Here is a 22,713-nt window from a genome sequence, read left to right on the forward strand (position 1 = left end):
ATTTTTGCAGGAAAAGTAACCAGACACACCTGGTGTTTAGTTGCATTTGTATCTATCTCTCTCTGTTGCTGTGAATTGTAAATGTAGTTTTACGCTTTGTCTAAAAGATTCCTTTAAGAAGTCATATTTTTACATATGTTAAGTATTTTCTGGGTTGCCCTTTAACAACTTCATATTTTTTTTGCAAATCCTGGTAAGTTTTTTATGATACTGTCATTTTCCTTTATGATATCGAAAAAATTGCAAAACTAGTAGAGTCTTTCATTTTCTGGAACAAAGCGAATTCAGATAAAAATGCTGAGCCTGCATCATTATGCTAGGAACATAATTGGAGCGAACGACTTTTTCGCGGCGTATGTTCGTCGTCAAAAATAAAAAACATATGTGTATATTGAAATGCACACAATCACGGCGCCGGCGAAAATTTCGTCGGACGCCGCGAACTCAATTAGCTTTATTTCTATTTCATACGCCGGCGAACGGCGAACAAAACAGTACAAGGTGGCCATACTTGTACGAATTTTATGTGTTTTAGTAAATAAAGTTACTTTTCACTTTAAAATTTGTTATGGTCACTCTACTATGCGTATTTATTTGTGTACTTGCGCCTGAGTGAAAATGGGTATCAGTGAATTTATAATAGAGAAGATGGACATAAGTGGCGTCACATACCGCCATTAGCACAATGCAAAAACTTTTTTTTATAATTATAAAAAAGTGAACCACTATTTTTTGGACATAAGATGTTGACATGCTTGCCATCAATAGCCCCAACACAATGCGGCATACCTGTTTTCGTGTAAAATCTTTTCACATAAAATATACATCATATATTATTATTTTATTTAACACTATAAATTTAAGTTTCCAAACCTTTCAACACCTTTCCTTTTGAAAATCTTTGCAATCGTGGTTTAAGCAAATCTAGATGAGCATTATACTTCTCCACTGTCATCCATGTAGCTTTAAAGAATTGCTCTTCATCTCTTAATTTTAGCTCCGTAAAAGCCATTCTCTGGAATCCTTCGGTATTTCTTTAAATATTCGCTGGCCGTACCCACCATCTTCTCCATAAACGTTTTCGCACAAGCAGATAAGCTTTTACCATAATATACATTATGTTAATTATTTTAACAATTTTAATAAACTTTGCAATTCTCTGATTCATTGTAGTCAACAAATGAGCAAAAAGTAAACAACTTCAACAGCTGTTTTATAATTTCGTCGGTATTGTGTTCCATACGACGAAATTACGCGGCTCATTTTGTCGCCGCGTAGGGCTGTAACGTGGTTTTCTCGTCGGCTGAGGTAAGCTCAGCTGTATCCAGGGTCTCCATAAGGACCCACTAAACCTTATGAAATAATAAGAGTAGATTTCTCCCTTTCCTGGGGGTAAAAATCGGATGTTTTATTGATCTTTAATTCTAAATTACATTCTACTCGGGTTAAAATACGATAAGATAAATATGGAATATTGGATGGCAAATGGACTTCGGAGATGTTCGTGATTTCAAGGTACTGATGCTTAGTTGATGATGGGGAATTCGATGTTAACTCGTATCGTATGCAGGAGGGTGTACGACTCGTGGACAATCGAGAACGATGATGTCGGGTGCACACAATGAATACTCGGGTGGTTGATGTGAGGTGTGATTAGTCGACGACTTGAAGGCGATCGAATACTCGGCGATGACCGTCGGAGGTTGATTGTGGGGAAGATCGGGAATTACGGTGTTGCGTTCGGGTGACGCTTACGTTGACGATTTGAAGGTAATCGGGAACTTGTGTTCGTCGGTTGTCGACGATCAGGAATTACGATGATTGTGTTCGGGTGATGCGTTCTGTTGACGATTTGATGGTAATCGGGAACTTGTTGACGATTTGAAGGTAATCGGAAACTTGTGTTCGTCGGTTGTCGACGATCAGGAACTACGATGATTGTGTTCGGGTGATGCGTTCTGTTGACGATTTGATGGTTATCGAGAACTTGTTGAGGGTAGATTCGGCAACCGATGCGTTAGACTTTGTAGATGGATCGGGGCTCGTTCGGGTTCGGCAGCTCGTTGAGGGTAGATTCGGCAACCGATGCGTTACGCTTTGTAGATGGATCGTGGCTCGTTCGGCAGCTCGGTGCGAGGTTACTAGCCTAGCTACGATTCTATAACTATTTCTACTCCACTTGACTATAATACGGAACAGCGAACCGAAGTTCCTGTGGAACAGCGAGCCGAAGCTCCTGTGGAACAGCGAACCGAAGTTCCTGTGGAACAGCGAGCCGAAGCCCCTGTGGAACAGCAAGCCGAAACTCCTGTGGAACAGCGAGCCGAAACTCCTGTGTAAATGAATTACCAGCCACTCAACTTAATGAGAGCCAGTCTTGGAAAAGTATTCCCGACTAACGCTTTTATTAGTCTGAGGACGGCCGATGATCTTTAGAAAATCACTTTGGAAAAACATAAGTGTAATAGACGTTATAGTTCATGAAAATGAGCAAGTGGACAATGCTGATGACGAGACTGATGTAACCTACTATTGAAGCTTCTCGATCGCCCAGAAAAAACAATGGCAAAAAGTTATCAAGGAAAGTAGAAACTATTTAACTCTTGAAAGAGCGGCGTAAACTTTTGAAACAACATATTCAAGAGCCAGCAATGCAAATATGTTTGTTGGCTGCCTTAACACTCGCCGCTGCACTACTAATACATTCTTCTCTTCATCCTCACTTGAACTTAAGATATGTAACGCATTTATAATCTTCATTTTTTCACTATATTTTTTATTTTTCCGAAAGAGTCGAATTCAAAATACAAAAAAAATTATCTCTTTTTGTCAATAACAAGGGATAGTTGTCAACGTTTTTTAATTGTTGCCAACTTTTATTTCAAACTGACGATGTTGCTTCTATGCCTTACCATAATACCATTTTTGAATCTAAGCGACGGCGAGGGCGACTTGCACATAAAGTCGACGACGACTATAGTAACGACAACCGTAATTGGGCCGATTAATTAATCCGGATGAAATTTTGTACCAAAACGCGCTTTTATTCCCGACCTCCGTTTAAAGGTATAAATTCAAGGAAGAATATAATCTATATTGCAGCAGCATAAAAGTGCATTTATAACTTTAAAGATAAATACACTGGGTTTATTAGAACAAGTGGGTTTATTTTGTGTTTTAAGATACACCCTTTCGCTAAGCTGAAATTTGCTTAAGTATGCATACACAATCCTGAGAAATTGCAAAAAATACCCAAAAATTATTTACTAAAACACCTAATATAGAGAAAAATTATGTTGGAAAAAATTTGTATATACCTTGTTTACCTTTTGCAAGGAAATAATGCATCTTCCAATGTATTATAATGAGCAAATAAAATTTTAAGTTTTTTTGATATTGTTCCAATGTAAAATGTAAAGAACGCCTTTGCGAAAACATGCCGTACAAATCCTGTAGACAGTGATGCTTTTCGTTATTATGTAGATTCTACGCCGGATTTAAAATAAATCTAGCCCTGAAGGATCTATTTATACCCAACACCATAAGGTGGTCAGGATATTATGTATTTGTGCATTTGCTTGTAGCAGGCAAAGTTAGATTCATGATTCTTTTTGATGATCTGCATAGAATCACATTCTGAGTCGATTTATGCATCCGTCCGTCCGTCTGTCCATGTGTTCTTGTAAACAAAGCAAAGGTCGCATTTGTTGCCCGATCCAGATGAAATTTTGCACAAATCATTCGTTTGACCCAAGGACGAACGGTATTGGAGCTAATCATTCAAAATATAGATATAGCTCCCATATATACCTTCGTCCGATTATTCACCAAACGTGTAATATCAGCCCTAATGGTATGGACCAAATTAGGCCTGAAAACTAGTATACCAAGTTTGATCGAAATCGTTTCAGATATAGCTATAGCTCCCATACATATTGTTCATCCAATTTGTTATTTTTGTCGACCGGCTTTACTGGTTTTGTATGGTAAATCTGGTTGAATAAATCCAGTTTAAGCAATAAATCCTGATAATGTGGTTAATCCGGATACAATTTTGTATCCAAACACACAATAAACTTAGCATAGTGTCTAGGCATATTAAAGTTAAATTATAAGGGGAAACGAATGGGACCACGGCATTGACATCCCATTATGATATGTCACAAAATATGCCATACGAAATCTTCAAGCTGCTTATGAAAGTTTCTTTAATATATCGGGTTTAAAATCTCTTTATTTTATACCGCCCGCAAACATAGTATAGAGCATGGTACAATAACTACAAGGTAGGGCAGGATGCATAAATATGGAAAACACAACTCTGAGCCTATGGTCTTGAGTTTCAAGTTGACTAATAACAAATGCAACAAATTCTTTTTATTCCACAATTCACAAATATATTCTTCTCAAAGCATTTAATTTTAGGTTCTAACATAATTTGATAAATTTCAAAATTATTTTTTTTTTTCATATAAAATTGTTGCAGAGATAAAACGCGGTCGTTATTTATTTTTTATAAAAGTTTTATTAATTAGAGAACAAACTTGAAATGGTATGTACACGCAGGGTAATCAAATTTGAAGCGAGTAAAAAATCTACAAAAATAAGTATTCAACAAAAAATGGAAAGGATTGTGATTAAAACAATATTAAAATTACTGAGTTTCAATTGTAGTTCATCTCGAACCTTTATGAATTTGCTTGTATCCAATGATTTTGTTGATATATGTTGATACGACTATGTTGATATATGTTGAAGCTTTATGATTCCTTTGGCTATGTAATTTCGGATAAAGTGATACTTCACTTCAATAAATTTTGATTTTTTTGCAGTCAGAATTTTGCGCTATGCCAATACATCCTCTGTTATTATCATAAATTATAACAGGTTTATTCTCATTTAGAACATTCAAATCTTTAAGAATTCTCTAATCCAAAGAGCTTCTAATCCAAGAGCTTTCTATTGGAAGAATCAATGCCTTTTCCATTGGAGTTTTTGTAGGATTGCACTCTTTCCTTGAGAATAGTTCAAGAATCTTTTCAATGTAATTATTCTGATTCAGCTTCATTGTACCTTTAGCTCTATCATCTTCCCAAGTAATATTGTAGGGATCCACAATCGGACATTTTGAATGTTGTAAGTAGATCGGGTTTTACCTTCTCTATTGCTTTCAAAGCATTTCCCAATCAATACATCGTCCACATATAGTAGCAAGTACAAATTCTTCCGAATTCTTTCAAACATTGTATAAAGACAAGTACTATATAAAGATTTCTTAAAACTAAGCTGGAACAAGATATCGTTAAATTTTTCGTTCCAGCATCTTGAGCTGATTAAGTCCAAAAATCAACTTTTGTAACTTTCATACTTGTAAATATCTTCTTTTAAATCCCCGTAAAGAAATGCAGCTTTTACATTAAGCTGGTACAAATGTTAATGTCTCTTTTTATGGTCACCGCTGATATTATCCGGATTGTACTAAGTTTCGCCACCAGTGAATAGATCTCTTCTTACTCAGTTCCAGCTCTCTGAAGGAAGCCTTTCGCTACTTTCGAACGGTATTAATATTTACGTCATCTTTGATGCGAAATAGCCATTTGGATTTCAATACTTTATGATTGACAGGGCGTGGAACCAAATCCCATTTTCTTCAATAAAGTCAAGTTTTTCCATCACATCCAATTATCTTTGAAGGAATCCCTCATGATTTCATTATATGTTTTCGACTCCACTATACAATGGAAATTGCAGAATTGGCATCTCCTGTTATATAACCTGTTAATTTCGCCTTTAATCTTTCGCTTCTTCTTGGCTCCAATGAAACAGCTTCAGAGTTTGGTGGTTCAAATTGCGTACTCGTGGCTGCATTTCTTTCTCTTCTTGCTCCTTGACGGTCCATCTTATAAGCAATTGAGGATTTTCTTTTTCCTGAAATTGATGCAAATTTGCAAAAAGTACCGCAGACATGAATCAAATTGACTTCGAAGCTGACGCTATATTAGCTTTTTTATTTTCCAAACGAACGCGGCAATTCTTTTGTTTATGGCCCTTTTTCTTACAGCACAATCATACACCAAGGAATATTTTTTCGACTTCTTCACACCACTAAATGCAGATGTCGTTGTAATATCCATGTCAGAATGATCTTGCCTCTTCACACCATCCGCTTATAACATTTGCTTAACTATTTCGATAGATAGGTCTTCTTCATTCATATTTCCAACGCGGCCACTACCGGGTCAAAACCATCCCCTTCATCCACATTTACTCCAGACGTTTTTAATTTTCGTAAAAGCTCATCAAACAATACTAAATGTTTTCGCAAATCATCACCAGAACCGCTTAATTTTTCCTTACCAATGTCTGACTCGTAACCGACTTCTTAGCAGTTCGCTGCTTCATGTCGCGAACACATTCCAAATAATCATCTGCTTTTAGGCTTATGGTGTCTTAGCCTTTTTATACGTTTCAAGGAATGCTTCAGCTAAGTTTTTTCGGCTAGTGGAGTTTTCTCTATGGCATCCAGCAAATCCAACGAATCCAAATACATTTGCACTCGAAAATTTCAGTTCTCAAAATGAGTTTCACGGAATTGCACGATTCCGTGGATTGACTCTTGCTTGATATCGCCCATAACCTCTTATAATATTGTAGAGATAAAACGCGGTGGCTATTTATTTTTCATAAAAGTTTTATTAATTAGAGAACAAACTTGAAAATTGTATGTACACAAAAGAGAACAAAATTTGAAGTGAGTAAAAATATTTTCTACAAAAATTAGTATTCAATAAAAAGTGCAAACGTATGTGATTGTACAATATTAAGTTAAAGTTATTTTAAAAAAATAAATATTCAGAGTGTCACAACATGTTTTTAGTATAAAGAAATACATACACAAATAAAACATATGCATTTCATTTGACATTACATTACAAGACGTATTACCAAAAGAAAAAAAAATTTACACAGGTGATTGCTATGCCCTACCTTTGAAATTATTGTACCATGGTATGCAGGGTATATTAGGATTATCATTCCGTTTGTAACACATCGAAATATTCATTTTAGACCCAACAATGTATATATATTCTTGATCAGCGTAAAATTATAAATCAATATAGAATCTTCTGTTCGTCTATTGTAATCACATTACAGTCCAAACGGCATGTGATAGAAAGCTAAAAGATTACATAGAGTTTGATATTAGCCTCAGTTTCTAGCAGAATAGCTTAACATTCGGTATTTAAAATTCCTAATGGATTCTATCTCCTGTAGCAAAACAATGTCAATACCAGGTGTTGTTATTGTGTAGCCCCGATAATATTGTTCCTCGCTTTACTCGGAATATTTACGACTGGGTATCAGGGTCCGTTCCCAAGAAAAAAATATATTCCCGGAATCAGGGTACAAATACATAACTTTGAAAAAAATTTTGAGTAATAATATAAAAATTTTGCATAAATGAAGTAAGAAGGAATAATGCAGGTATATTACAATCATAGGTAGTAAAACAAAAGTTTTTGTTTTATGTTAAGTAATAAGAACATAAATTATAAAAAGATCTGAAAATTGATGTGTACTTACTCCCCTATTGTATTTGGCTTCATTTATTATTTTTGTTGGTATAATTATTTCGCATATTAACCAAAATTTGGGCTCTTCCTTATATCTAACAACTTTATAGTTTTATATATATCCCATTTCTCATTTTATCTTTTATACCTAATGGTAATTCTTCTATAAATAAGATTTTATTTTATTTTTTTTTCGGAGAGAGTATTGGGCAAACTTTCGATATCTGAATTACCTGTGTGTATTCGATTTTACTAAATGTAACTTTATCTCTTCATTTCTAAAATATTCTTTAAGCTTCACACTTTTGAACTCATTCTTTATTATTAACATATTAGTACATAACATCTTTGATTTTTATAACAGAGTTTTTTCAACTATTGTCTGATTAGTTATATAATCTAAATAGGTATAGGTATAAAATCGATCTATCAACGTTAAGAAATTAGATTTCCAAGTTGTATAAATATTCATATGAATGATTTCTCCTGTATCGGTAGATGTCTTGGTTAATTTGAATCTATCCTTTATGGGTTTACGGTCGAACTTTGAAGGGTCGCATTTATTTACATATTTTTATATGAAAACCTTCACTTTAGGAAAATATTTTTTCTTTTTAAACCTTCATAGTATTCTGCAATGATGGTATGTCAAGTTTAATGTTTGTGATATTGATTAATTTGCTGGCATGTTTCATCTTCTGAATTTAAAAATAGAACAAATAACAAACATTACTGTTATATACCCTTAAATTATTCATTTAATTGTTGTTGAAGTATGTAATCTTTGTGACCATGTAACTCAGTATAAATTCCAATCTCCCCTTTATATATATTTTCTTTAAGATTTTTCTCGAAGTCTCTAAATTATAAATAAATTCGTGTATTGCCCTGAATCTGCTCTAAGTTCTTTGTCTTGTTATCAGTTAAAATTATTTGAATATAAATCTATTTACAAAAGTTTCTAATATGTTTATATTCGTTCCCTGATCGCAAATTAGGTTTAACCTAGCGCGGCCTCAGCACAAACCAATCATCTTTCGCAATAAATCCAAAACTAATTGGACAAATCACGGAAGATTATTAAGAGAAACTCTTAGGCAGAACAAAGGCGACTATCTGCAGACATAGACAATAAAGTCGACAATACCACCATAATGAAGTCAATGGAAAATAGCTGTCCTCTTCGAGCCAGAAAATCTGCCTGCGAAAAGTCCTGGATGACATGAGAAATTCGTTATAAAGATAGAGAGACCCGAAAGCACGTGAAAATCTTACAGTACACTGGGATAGCTGCCACACCAAGCTTAAGGAACACTATAAAACAAGAGTAGCTAAACGAATCTCCTAGAAACTCTTTGGTGAGTAGGCTGTTGTTGTTGTCGTAGCAGTAGTACATGTATGTGTTTGCGTTCCGCTAATCTGGTTCCAGCTCCAGGTTTAGAAATTCGTCTACTTTAACGGGCTGTAGACAGAGATCCTCTGGAGTGAGTTGGGTAGGTTTGGCTGAACAATTAAAAAGGTGTAGCGTATTGTGCGGGCCTGTATCGCACGCCGGGCAGGCGTCACGCACATCTTCATCAATTCGTGCCCAATACGAATTGAGACGACTACACCATCCTGAACGTAATTGCGCCAAAACTACCCTGGTTTGTCTAGGTAGCTGACGTTCTTCAGCTGCAATGGATGGGGGTGGACTCCGAGGACGGCATTCACTTTATAACTGCTAATAGCATCCGCGACTGCATCGGTGTGAATGCCACTCAGACCTGCCTAATAGGCTTCTTGATCTAGAGGTTCTCTCTGGTAGCGCTGGACCTCCCTCTCTAGATTATGTATGTCCTTCCTGACACGCCTGGGTGGGGGAGATTTATCCACCATATGATGGTTGGGATGTCACACGGCCTGTTCTGGTTCAGTCCTCTACTAATATGTGTGGAAATGGCGTGTAATGCTGTTGTGGTACTATGTTGTGGACGGAATCCGTGCTGGAGGTTGGCAACTGTATAGCTTTCTCTAATGCTGGGGAGGAGTAAAGCATCAAGAGTGTTTGCTACTGGCGACAAAAGTGAAATCGTCCTGTACGATTCGCCTTTACTGGCAATCTTGCCTGGCTTCAGTAGCGGGACCACCCGGCCCATTTTCCAGGTGGCTAGCGACAAATTGAGAACTTTCGTTAAGTACTCGACTCCCGGCGTATCCAGCTGCTTCAACATTACCATTGAGATTCCGTCCGGACCCAACGCTTTGAATGACTTAGCGTTACGGATGACATTTGCAACATCACCCATCGTAAACTTTATCCCGAATTTGTACACTCCATTGCCCATTAACGTCGAAAATATGCATTTTTGTTGCAACTGAATTTGAAATAATTTATAATTATTGTATTTTTTTATTCAAAACAATACACACATACACGAAATGTGTATATGTTGTAAAAGAATAGGGGCATCAAAAGAATTGTAAATCGTATTAAGGTGGTAGATTTGTTCTACCTTCTGTAATCGTGAAATGATGGTGATGTATCACCGGCTGTACAGAAACATGACTAGACCTATTCTAGAATACGTATTGGTAGCCTTCTGGACACTTATGAATAAAAATTGCAATATAAAAAAACTGAAATGAGTCCAAAGAATGTGTTGGCTAGGGGGAATGAGGACCAACGAGGGCTTGAGAGACTATTCTTTATTTAGACTGAATAGTAATACGGACTAAGAATAAGGCAGCCATGGGCTGAAAATGTAAACAGTATTTTCCATTCCCGATATTAAAGAAAACACTTGCAGCTTTTGAATTACAATATTGTAATTTTTTATGCCTTTTATTCTTTCTCTTTAGTTTACATGTGGTGGCCGTTGCCCTCTGCTAATATGAGCGAAAAAAAACATGAAATACAACGTCCGTTTTTACGGCGATCCATAAACTATGATTTTTAGAGAAAGATTATAAATGCCAACAAAAGGACGAGAATAGACATCTACTGTCAGTGAAGGCACAAATAATCGTTCACGTACCATGTTTACATTAAAGAATGAATTCTAAACATTCATAATGTTTATACCCTACACATTGAAAAGGAGTGTACACTTTTAAAGTTTGATTGTGTTGATTGTGCCAAAAATTATGTAACACTTCGAAATTTTGTCCTCCCACATAGGAATGTATATATTGATCTTCCAATCTTGCTGATCTGAGCCGATCTAGCTATGTTAATTTGCAATCACGTTACAGGCCACAATTGTAGACCAATTCACGCGGAATTTAGCATGGGGCTAGAGCTTAAGACTGGACAGAAGCTTCCCAATTTGGGTTTCCTTCAGATAATATTGAGCGAATATTCTTAATCCCGGTGAAATTTCAAATATAGGAAAAGACGAATTCTGACCGTTATGTAGATTTCTATAATGAAGATATCGAATATATACATCGACATATATTCGCTAAGCATTCTAATAATAAGTGGACTGTTTTTGACAAATCTTGTCAATTCAGAATGACAGAAAAAAAAAATCTAGACAAAAACGCATGGAAAGATCCCAACAAAGATGAGAATATTGATTTTGTAATATTTTCTTATATTTTTCAATTTTGTCACATTTTTGTCGCATGAGATATTTTAATTTTGACTTTCAATATTGAATTTTACATTTTGTAATATTTTTACTCCTTATAGCACTATATTGTTAGGATATTATATACCGGGCACATTTATGACCCGATCCTCACAAAATGTTATATGGAGGTGGGGTTAGTGTCAGAATAGAAGCCTGATGTTTTTGGAAATGATCGCAAAATATTTAGGGGTTCAAATAAACCAAAAACTGAAAGTTATCTGACACGTCATAATTATCGTCCGATCCTTCGGAAATTTTAAGTGGGGGTGCGGTATCGGCCCTGCCAAACATTTTGGATGACCATCTTATAACAGTTAGCGGAAAAATGGGCCTCAATTTCTGTGGGAAAAATACTAAAATGTCTATTCCACGAAAATCAGAAAGTGAATTCCAGGCGAATTAAGAAATACACGAATGGCGCGCTTCTGATCTTTTTTACAACGATTCATATAGAGAAACCATAATTTGTAAATATTGTTATGAATAGCCATTAGCATGTCTCTCATTTCTTAATCTTTAACAAAGGGCAAATCCTATAAGAATATGCATTACCTCGGTCCAATCAATAAAAAATTGGTTCCATATCCATGAAGGTTATTTGTAAGGAGGACCAATAAGGTCCAACATCTGTTTTTAAATTTAATAAGACTTTATGATATTAATTCCTAAAAAATTAGAAAACCGATTGATGATTAAAATGAGATCGTTTGTAATCTTTAAACTTACGCAACCTTTATTTAACCTATTCCGCATCTAATATAAATAAGTGAATTCGTAGTGTATAATATCATTCTATTTCTAACTTCTGCTTTCGTAATGTTTGAAACACCAGGGAATCGTCGGTAATTTTCCTGTAGAAGATGAAAGCGAAAACCGAAACACAATATTTCTCCCAAATGGATTTCGGGTTGAATCAGAAAAAAAGGAAGAAATAAAAACACAAGTAGAATTAGAATTTTGCTTAAACAAATTCGAAAAAAAATTGTCTTGTCTATTGAAAGGAAGAATTCTTACCGCTTGGTTAAATTGAAAGTAAGTGAAAAAAGGAAAAGGAAAAGTCCGTGAAAGCACAAACGACATGTTTCGAACTTAAAAGCAGAACGTATATATATATGAATACGTGAGCGGATTACAATGTAATCTGAAATGGTTGTAAATTGTCAGAAACTGAAGGTTGAATGAAATGATGTGTTTTGCAGAAAAGGAATGTTTGTGTGTCGCTCATAAGAATAAAAATAAATACAGAATAGTGCAAATTTTTCAATGGAATTCAGTTTTGTTTTATTTCAGAATGTGTATATGTTTAAAAAAGCATGTGTATTTCAGGATAGAAACAAGGACGATTAAGGTCCATAAATGGCCCAGCCAAATATGGTGTTGATGCCGGTTGACAGCTCTAGTCTTGAAATTGTACCCTCTATGACTATTTTAGTGTACAGGTCAGCTTTAATAAATATGTCGATGGTAGAACGCTCATAGAATTTTGAGTCGGCCAGGCATAAGTTGACATAATTGTCCTTGAAGTATGCAGGCAAGTCTTTAGAAGGAATCTTAATGTTTACCCGACTATCTACCTTCATCATAGCCTCGACTTTTCGTGCAGAACAAAACCGGGACGTCAGGGTAAGAGAGCACAACGATTCCTTGTCCAACGTGAGCGTCGTTAAATTCTTGGAGTCGGTTAGCCTTTTTAATACCCTGCTAACAGTTGAACCCAAATCTTCGCTATATGCCATAGAAGTACACGTTTGGTACATGTGGACGAATTAGAAAATGGCTTGGCAGTGAAAAAGAATGAATCTGAATGAGCCTCTAATCGCATAGTGGTCGCTGCCATTGGCCAAAATTCAAAAAATTAAAATCATATATTTATTGTCAAATGTGCACGCATGATCTCTTTTTAGAAAACATAATAATCATGGCCTTATTCTAACGGTCCACTTCGAGAATAGCATAAAAAAAGAAAATGTAGTTAATTGCTTTCTTCAGTGGGATCAGTGCAAAAGTGGAGTAAAAACAGAACTGTATTACAAAATTAAATACATTTCAAAATGACAAATCTTGGCATTATTATTGAAAAACAAGGTATTGACTTATTTTTAGTATAGTAATTTGAGTGTTTAGTAGTCTGCCAACTCTGCTCGCTTGCAAGTGCTTTTTCTGTGTGTCGTCAATCATATTAAGATATATTTAAACTGTAGCAGTTATTGTGTTTTTTAGAAGTTTTAGATTGTGATTTTTTAAATACATACATTTCAATAGTTTGCAAAAGTGTGGCGTTTTTGTGAAATAAGTGTTTTTATACTATTTTACTAAATTTAATAATATACGCGTTGATCATTTGGTATTTAAATTTTCTTTTCTGTGTTTGTTACTTACAACGGAGTGTTATTTTCTTTTGTCTTTGACCTTTAGCTGTTCTGGACGTATTAAATTAGCTTTCCTGGGCACACTTTTAGGCTGTTACGGTAAATTGATTACTATACTATTTCCCTAATACACTGTTCCCTTTAGTATTTCGTATTAACATGAAGTGCTCGAATAAAAATTGTAAAACTACTAATTTTAAAGAACGTTTATTAACATGTTGGCTATGCGATAAACATGAACATTTAAAATGTGCAGGTCTTAATGGCCGCCATTTTGATGTTCTTACTGATCGCGAAAAATATGGTTTACGTTGGGCATGTATTGATTGTACGCCCTTATAAATTAACTTTTATACTCATTTCAAGGAGTCTAAAATTGAATTAGGAGTCTACAATTGAAAAAGGTTTTCGACGAAGCATTTTTAAAGCTTCAGAATTTCGAAAAAAAGTTTAATAATTTTCTATTCTAAGATGGATCTCCGAAACGAAAGAAGTCCTCAGTGTTTGTACCTGCTAATGATTTGATCCGTTTAAATTCACCAGCTGTGGCTCAGCCACACAACGCTGCCAAATCTTTCGGCTCGGACATCCCACTCTCTATTGATAATAAAACTATTGAAATTGTTACAGGAAATGCTCCGCTCGAAATGCAATCTTTTAAAACCGTACCTATAGCTTCTCAATTCTTAGCGCCTGCAATTGTTGTTAATGGTGATGGGAGAGAATGTAACTCTATATCTTCATTTCTAACACTTTTGAACTCATTATTTATTATTAACATATTAGTACATAATTTCTTTGATTTTTATAACCGCGTTTTTTCAACTATTGCCTGATTAGTTATATAATTGATCTATCAACGTTAAGAAATTAGATTTCGAATTTGTATAGATATTCATATGAATGATTTCTCCTGTATCGGTAGGTGTCTTGGTTAATTTGAATCTATCCTTTATGGGTTTACGGTCAAACTTTGAAGGGTCGCAGTTATTTACATATTTTTATATGAAAACCTTCACTTTAGGAAAATATTTTTTCTTTTTAAACCTTCATAGTTTTCTGCAATGCTAGTATGTCCGGTTTAATGTTTGTGATATTAATTAATTTGCTGGCAATGTTTCATCTTCTCAATTTAAAAATAGAACACATAACAAACATAACTATTATATTCCCCTAAAATTGTTCATTTAATTGTTCTTGAAGTATGTAATCTTTGGGGTCATGTAACTCAGTATAAATTCCAATCTTCCCTTTATGTATATTTTCATTAAAATTTTTCTCCAGATTGTTCTCTAAGTCTCTAAATTATAAATAAATAGGTGTATTGCCTCGTATCTGCCCTAAGTTCTTTGTCTTGTTATCAGTTAAAATTATTTGAATATAAATCTAGTTACAAAAGTTTCTAATATGTTTATATACGTTCCCTGATCGCAAATACATTAGGTTTAACCTAGGGCGGGCTCCGCACAGTCCGATCATCTTTCGCAATAAATCCAAAACTAATTGGACAAAACACGGAAAATTAATAAGAGAAACTCTTACGCAGAACAAAGGCGACTGTCTGCAAGACATAGACAATAAAGTCGACAAAACCACCATAATGAAGTCAATGGAAAATAGCTGTCCTCTTCGAGCCAGAAAATCAATCAGAAAACTTCAAGAAACTAGGAAAATGCAAATCTGTACTGGAGCCTTATAGACTTTGAAATATGTACCTGATGGTTCTGCTTATTTTATAAAATTTTAACAAAATTTTCATATTGAGGGAAAACCATAAAACATGAATGGAATGTTGGGGTTATTCCACAAAGTTGAATATAAAATAGTAACACAATACAGTTTTACCCCGAAATTGTACACTCAGTTGTCCATTAACGTCGAAAATATGCATTTTTGTTGCAACTGAATTTCAAATAATTTCTAATTATTGTATTTTTTTATTCAAAATAATACACACATACACGAAATGTGTATATGTTGTGATAGAATAGGGGCACCAAAAGAATTGTAAATCGTATTTAGGAGGTAGATTTGTTCTACCTTTTGTAATCGTGCAATGATGGGGACTAAATTCAAAAATGTATCACCGGCCGTACAGAAACATGACTAGACCTATTCCGAAATACGTATCGGTAGACTTCTGGACACTTATGGATAAAAATTGCAATATAAAAAACCTGAAATGAGTCCAAAGAATGTGTTGCCTAGGTATCAGCGGGGGAATCAGGACCAACGAGGGCTTGAGAGACTATTCTTTATTTACAATCAATAGTAATACGGAGTAAGAATAAGGCAACCATGGGACTGGAAATGTAAACAGTATTTTTCATTCCCGATATTAAAGCAAACACTTGCAGTTTTTGAATTACAATATTGCAATTATTTACTCCTCTTATTCTTTCTCTTTAGTTTACATGTGGTGGCCGTTGCCTTTTGCTAATATGAGCGAACAAAAACATGAAATACAACGTCTGCTTTTACGGCGATCCATAAACTATGATTTTTTGAAAAATAATATAAATGCCTACAAAAGTACGAGAATAGACATCTACTGTCAGTGAAGGCACAAATAATCGTTCACGTACCATGTTTACATTAAAGAATGAATTCTATACATTCATGATGTCTATACCCTACACATTGAACAGGAGGATATAATCGCATTATCATTATAAGTCATTGCGTTTCTAACATCCGTAAATATTCATCGTAGACCCCATAAAGTATAAATATTCATGGTCAGCAGAAAATTATAAGCCGATTTGACTATGTCCTTCCGTCTGATTGCCTCTCTGTTAAAATCACGATACAATCCAATATTTGCGTAGAAATTCAAAATTTGGAACAAGAATTTGTATTGTGTCTAGAATGGTTGATGATTTTCGCTACACTTTCCCACGGATTTGTCTAAAAGTCGGTATTTGTAAGTCATAATGGGTTCTAGTTCTGGTTGCGGAACATAGTATGTGTAAATCCACGTTTTTGTATAGCCCCCATATAACGGCACCTACCGATATTCGTTATTTTGATGATTTTGCCACATTTTCCACGGATTTGTTTAAAAATTGGTATTTGTGGTCCGTAATGGGTTGTCGCTCCGGTGGCGGAACATATGTAGGTCCATCTTTTCCTATAGCGCACATATAATGGTACCCATCGATATTTGGTATTGTGATAATCCTAGCACATTTACCCACGACGTGTTCAACGACTTGTTCAACAAACAAAAGTTTACAAAATTGAAGTTCAAACAATTCAATACGAAAAATGTAAATAATAGTCAGGGCAGAATATTACTTACATGACATTTTATGCTTAGGACGTTAGGACTCCACTTTATTAAAGGTCGATTAATGAATATGTGTTCATAGCACCAAATATGGCATTCTGCATGTAAGGAAGGCCTCAAAAAAGTAAAGCCATGTAACCAGGTGTTTACGATTTTTCAAAGTTATTTATTTGACGTCTTATCAAATATATGTCAAAATATATACTTTTAAATATATTGTGAATACACAAAGCAGGGTTCGGAACCTATTTCTTGCAGTGAAATCTGACAAGGAAAATTACAGAAAATGCAGTGATGGTTATGCTTATTTGAAACGACTTTACCTTCTTAATATTACTCAGGTAGATATTTTTTCCAAATCTATTTTTCCTCATACAAAATAGAAAGGTGTGTCTATGTCTTTAATGCAGCCACAACCAACACACCACACTGCACTTTAAAAACAATAACAACCTACAGCCTACACCACCAACTACAGAAACGCAATAGAACGACGGATAGATCAACCACCATAAGTACTGCTTAAATAACGTATCGTGGAACAGTTGCTCTTTGCGATGATCATCCCTACAGCAAATTATGAATAATTTTCATTATCTTTGCTATGGTGCAAGAGGCTTGTTTAAAGCGTACCTGGTGCTTTTGCTGAACTGTTATCTGGAAATATCTTTTTGGTGGACTCATTAATTTGAGTGGCCATCAGTGTGACCAGATCTAAAATATTGTTGCAGCTAAAACAGCATAAAACTAATGCTAAAAAATGTCAAGGGAAAAATTAAAATGAAATTTTGTCCTACCACATAGGAATGTATATATTGATCTTCCAATCTTGCTGATCTGAGCCGATCTAGCTATGTTAATTTTCAATCACGTTACAGGTCACAATTATAGACCAATTCACGCGGAATTTAGCATGGGGTTAGAGCTTAAGACAGGACAGAAGCTTCCCAATTTAGGTTGCCTTCAGATAATATTGAGCGAATATTCTTAATCCCGGTATTATTTCAAATAGACGAATTCTGACCGTTATGTAGATTTCGATAGTGAAGATATCGAATATATACAGCGACATATATTCGCTAAGCATTCTAATAATAAGTGGACTGATTTTGATAAATCTTGTCAATTCAGAATACCCTTTTGACAGGAACAAAAAATCTAGACAAAAACGCATGGAAAAATCCCAACAAAGATGAGAATATTGATTTTGTGATATTTTCTTATATTTTTCAATTTTGTCGCATGAGATATTTTAATTTTGACTTTCAATATTGAATTTTACATTTTGTAATATTTTTACTCCTTACAGCACTATATTGTTAGGATATTATATACAGGGCACCTTTATGACCCGATCCTCACGAAATGTTATATGGAGGAGGGGTTAGTGTCAGAATTGAAGCTTGATGTTTTTGGAGATGATCGCAAAATATTTAGGGGTTCAAATAAACCAAAAATTGAAAGTTTTCTGACACGTCATAATTATCGTCCGATCCTTAGGAAATTTTAAGTGGGGGATCGGTATCGGCCCTGCCAAACATTTTGGATGACCATCTTATAACAGTTAATGGAAAAATGGGCCCCAATTTTTGTGGGAAAATACCAAAATGTCTATTCCACGGAAATGCAGAAAGTGAATTCCTGGCGAATTAAGAAATACACGAATGGCGCGCTTCTGATCTTTTTTACAACGATTCATATAGAGAAACCTTATTTTATAAATGTTGTTATGAATAGCCATTAGCATGACTCTCATTTCTTAATCTTTAATAAAGGGCAAATCCTATAAGAATATGCATTACCTCGGTCCAATTCACATTTTTTTTTTTGAAAAAAAAAAAAAATTGTTTCCATATCCATGAAGGTTATTTGGAGGGAGGACCAATAAGGTCCAACATCTGTTTTTAAATTTAATATGATTTTATTATTTAATTCCTAAAAAATTAGAAAACCGATTGATGATTAGAATGAGATGTAATCTTTAAACTTACGCAACCTTTATTTAACCTTTCCAATCCGTATCTAATATAAATAAGTGAATTCGTAGTGTATAATATCATTGTTTAACTCAGGGGAGTGGGGAGAATGGCTTCGATAGCGACAACGACAACAAGAACTCCCCAGGGTTGTTATGATGTGAGATGTATGTGTAGGTGAGAGATGTGGTGCGGATGATTCGCGCGTGTGGTGTGCAAAGAAAGAAATATGACAAGAAATAAAGCAAAGATAATTTAGTATTAATTCTTAATATAATTTATGCTTTATTGATTCTTTCTTTTCAATGACAAATTACATTTTGGTATGTGATAGTGGCGACAAAGGCCGTGTGTTTATGCTTCCGTTTCCACTAGACAAGTGAACGCAATGGTTCTGAGTGACCGCTCAGGGTCCCATGTCTATCTACAACCACATATACAAATACATTCAAGTGAACGCAGAGGTTATATGTGATCGCTGAGGATCCCTTTTTTCATTTTATTACAATTACTTCCAATGAGAGCAAACCGACAACAACCAATGACCAGCGGCGATCCGCTCACTACGATCTCTGCCAAGGGAGTTGTAGAGGAGATGCCAGTGCGCCAATCAGCATCCGTGATTGATCGAGGAAAGGAAGTTGTGATGGAACGTATCGAACTTATACATTCCGGCCCCCTTGATAGAACTACGAGTCTAGCAATTAATATCAATTTATTATAAGTTAGGTAAGAACGTAAATTCAGATTCCTAAGTGAGCTATAGTTGCAGATTTTCAAATTATCAAAGCGATATGACGAATTATAAATATATTCGATTAATTCATCTTTAGCGCAAGTGACTATTTCAACAAAAATTGGATTTTAAAAGATGCAATGGTTTTCTTGATTGGTCGATTTCAAAACTGTGTGCCAAATTATGTAACATTTGCTGGAGGTATTGAACCGGTGAGTATATACCCGAAAATAGATTTTTGGGCCAACAACGAATCCAAAGCAATTTGGGGTGGTTCAGCTTCGAGTATCTATATAGGTCAGCGCCAAGCAGCAAATCTATTGGTCTATTATCGAAAGAATCCACTAAATCGAGATTAAGAATTCGAGTCTTTAAATTACAAAAAGATGGTGACGAGAACTACTTCCCCTTGATTTTAGGTAAGAATAACGCTTTAGTTTTGACAATTCTAGATGAATTTTTAGGGGAAGACAACTGAAGAGAACTAACTTCTATTGGTGCAACAGCTTTAGAACAAGTCTCAGAGTGAGTTAAAATGCCACGTTTAGGTTTAAGTTTTTTACTAACAATTGATGCCTTGGAATAAGGATCTACAATTGCTCGAGCAGTGTACGATTTGCCATTATGAACATTGTTTACTATTGCAGTCCCCAGAGCACATTTTCCTAAATGGTGATGGGAGACTGGCTGTTAGAATTATTTTCAGCAGAGGGTGGGTGCGCTTTAGAGGCAATGTGGGCAATGTCGGAGAATATGACTTTGGTTAGGACAAATTGGACAATAAGTGTTTGGCCGAGGAGAAGAAGCAACACATTTTGGCTCATGTAACAATGGCTTTTTTAAAGATTGAACTAGATTTTCGAAGAAGAAAACATCTAAGTCTGGCCAGGAAGGCAACAACGACTTATTTTTGATACATTGATCCCACAAAGCCAAGGTGGTTAAAGGCAAACGCTGCAAACAAATATACACAATAATTAGATCCCACTGATCCGTTGCGACGTCACAGACGGCCATTGCAGCGAGACAACTATTAATTCCATTTTGGACATTTTTCAAACCCGCACAAGTTTCAATTTTTATGGGACTAATACCAAACAAGTTTTTAATATGATTGTTCACCACGATGCCCCTATTGTCATACGCATCCGACAAAGCTTTCCAAGGTAAATGGAAACTATAATTAGTGAGTGGAAATCTGATAACGATTTCCCGAGCCTCACCGGTGGTGATATGCATAAGGTGGCAGAGGCGCTCAATATCGGATAGACGTGAATTTTGTACAAAAAAAGGTTGTAAACAAGTCGCGAAAGGTGGGCCAACACATAAAATCACCAGCAAAGACTTCGATATCAATAGGTGGTACTACGAAACAATGACTATCAAAGGGTGGATTGGAGCAACTTTTATTGGGGGGAAGATTTGGAGAAAGCATCAATGGGTGGAGAAACAGACTGCACAGAAACCGGTTCGACGAGACTGTCCAAAATTTGCTCGGAAGGGGGTGTTATATTAGAAATATCAGGCGAAGATCTGTTTTGCACACTAGAACTGGAAGCAGCTGAGGAATGAGAAGCCACAGCAGAAGAACAATGATCATTGTTTGGAGATTTGAGGCGATCAAGGTCCTTGTTTATGGTGGTCAAACACCAATGGTAAGAAACAAATGAATTATTGTATTTATCTACAACGACATTAATATTACCAACCTGTGTAGTCTCGGATGCCGTGAGGTAGGTTTTACACTCAGTATAAGTGTTCTGAACCTTTTCCCATAATTCTCGAATTTCAGAAAGACGAATTTCGAGGCTGTAAATAGTGAACGGTGTGGCATCAATTTCTTCGAAATATTCTACACTCCTCAGAACGATGTCAGCGGCTCTAGTAAAACGTGTGAGAGGAGCGATCGACATTTTGTTACTAAATTGAAAACAAAAACAATACAAACGGCATGCAAAAGAAAGAAGATTCGAACAAGGATTGTTATTGTTGAAAGGAAATAAGAAATTTTCAAAACTAAAACCTCCAAATAATTCAAAAAATGTTATATATATTGAGGATATATCATGGTTCAATAGAAGAGGAATTAAGAAAATCTCTTCCTATGTAACTAAAATTGCTCCAATATCAACAAATTAAGAAAATATATGATTTGCTAATGCCAACTGCAGAATGTATTTAGTTTTCAGTACTATCTTTGTACAATTATTTACCAAAAGTCTTGTAAAATTGAGTATTTTTACAAAATATTTGAAGCTAAAGGTGGTAAAATTTAGAGTTTATGCCGAAAGTAGGTTATATTCTTCCAAAAAAAAATACAAAACCCTGCGGAGAATCACAATCAGTATCGACAATTATTAATAAATTGTCCAAACAATCACAAGAATAGTCACAAAGCGAAAAAATTCAACGAATATTTTGCTGAAATTTGTGCAAAGAATGCCGAATGTAGGGTGAATTTGTTCAAAAATTCAAAAAACCCTACGTACAGTATCAATTATTCAAGCAAAGGATAAATAATATTTAAATCTTTTGCAAAACTAGCAAAAAAAAACGATTAATTTTCACAAATATGTGTTGCTAAATATGCCTGAAAGGAATGCCGAAGGTAGGATAAATTTGTCCAAGAATTTCAAAAACCTTACTGATAGTCATAATTATCAAAACATATTTTCTAAAATAAATTACAAAAATTCACAAATTATGCTGTTTTACACGACTCTGCCGAACCAACAACGGATATCGCACAAAGAGGGATAAAACACAAGCGACGTCGGCAGAGAAACAATTGTATATAAGCAGCTGCGCACCCGCACAAGAACCGACGCTACAAACGACAGTGAGAGTTTGGAGATCAAAGCAATATTTTGTTATTTTTGCTGTATATCAAACCGACGCTAAAAAGGGCGCGTGGAATGATGAAGTATTTTTGTTGCAATTTTTGGCAATGCAAATTCTCAAGTGAGAATTGATCGACGGTTAGAAACAAACGAAAAAGAATTGCAACAACAATAAATGCGCGTTGGTGACGACGACGAAGTAACCAACAGACAGATGGATGCACTGTTAATACAAGCGTGTTGTTATTGTTAATTAGAAACAATCAATTATCATTAAAGGGCTCAACCTTTGAAACGTGAAGTGGGATAACA

The 22,713-nt window shown here is 35.1% G+C and overlaps 1 long non-coding RNA gene across 1 annotated transcript; it reads left to right on the forward strand.

Moving 5' to 3' along the window:
• The first annotated feature begins 72 nt into the window (after positions 1-72).
• On the forward strand, positions 73-21,652 carry LOC131804869 (uncharacterized). Its single transcript, XR_009343375.1, has 4 exons — positions 73-193; positions 8,573-8,932; positions 19,160-19,554; positions 19,659-21,652. It is a non-coding gene; the product is annotated as an uncharacterized LOC131804869 (long non-coding RNA).
• The last annotated feature ends 1,061 nt before the right edge of the window (positions 21,653-22,713 follow it).

This window comes from Musca domestica, unplaced genomic scaffold (assembly GCF_030504385.1).
Source record: "Musca domestica strain aabys unplaced genomic scaffold, Musca_domestica.polishedcontigs.V.1.1 5, whole genome shotgun sequence".
Classification (NCBI taxonomy): Eukaryota; Metazoa; Arthropoda; class Insecta; order Diptera; family Muscidae; genus Musca; species Musca domestica.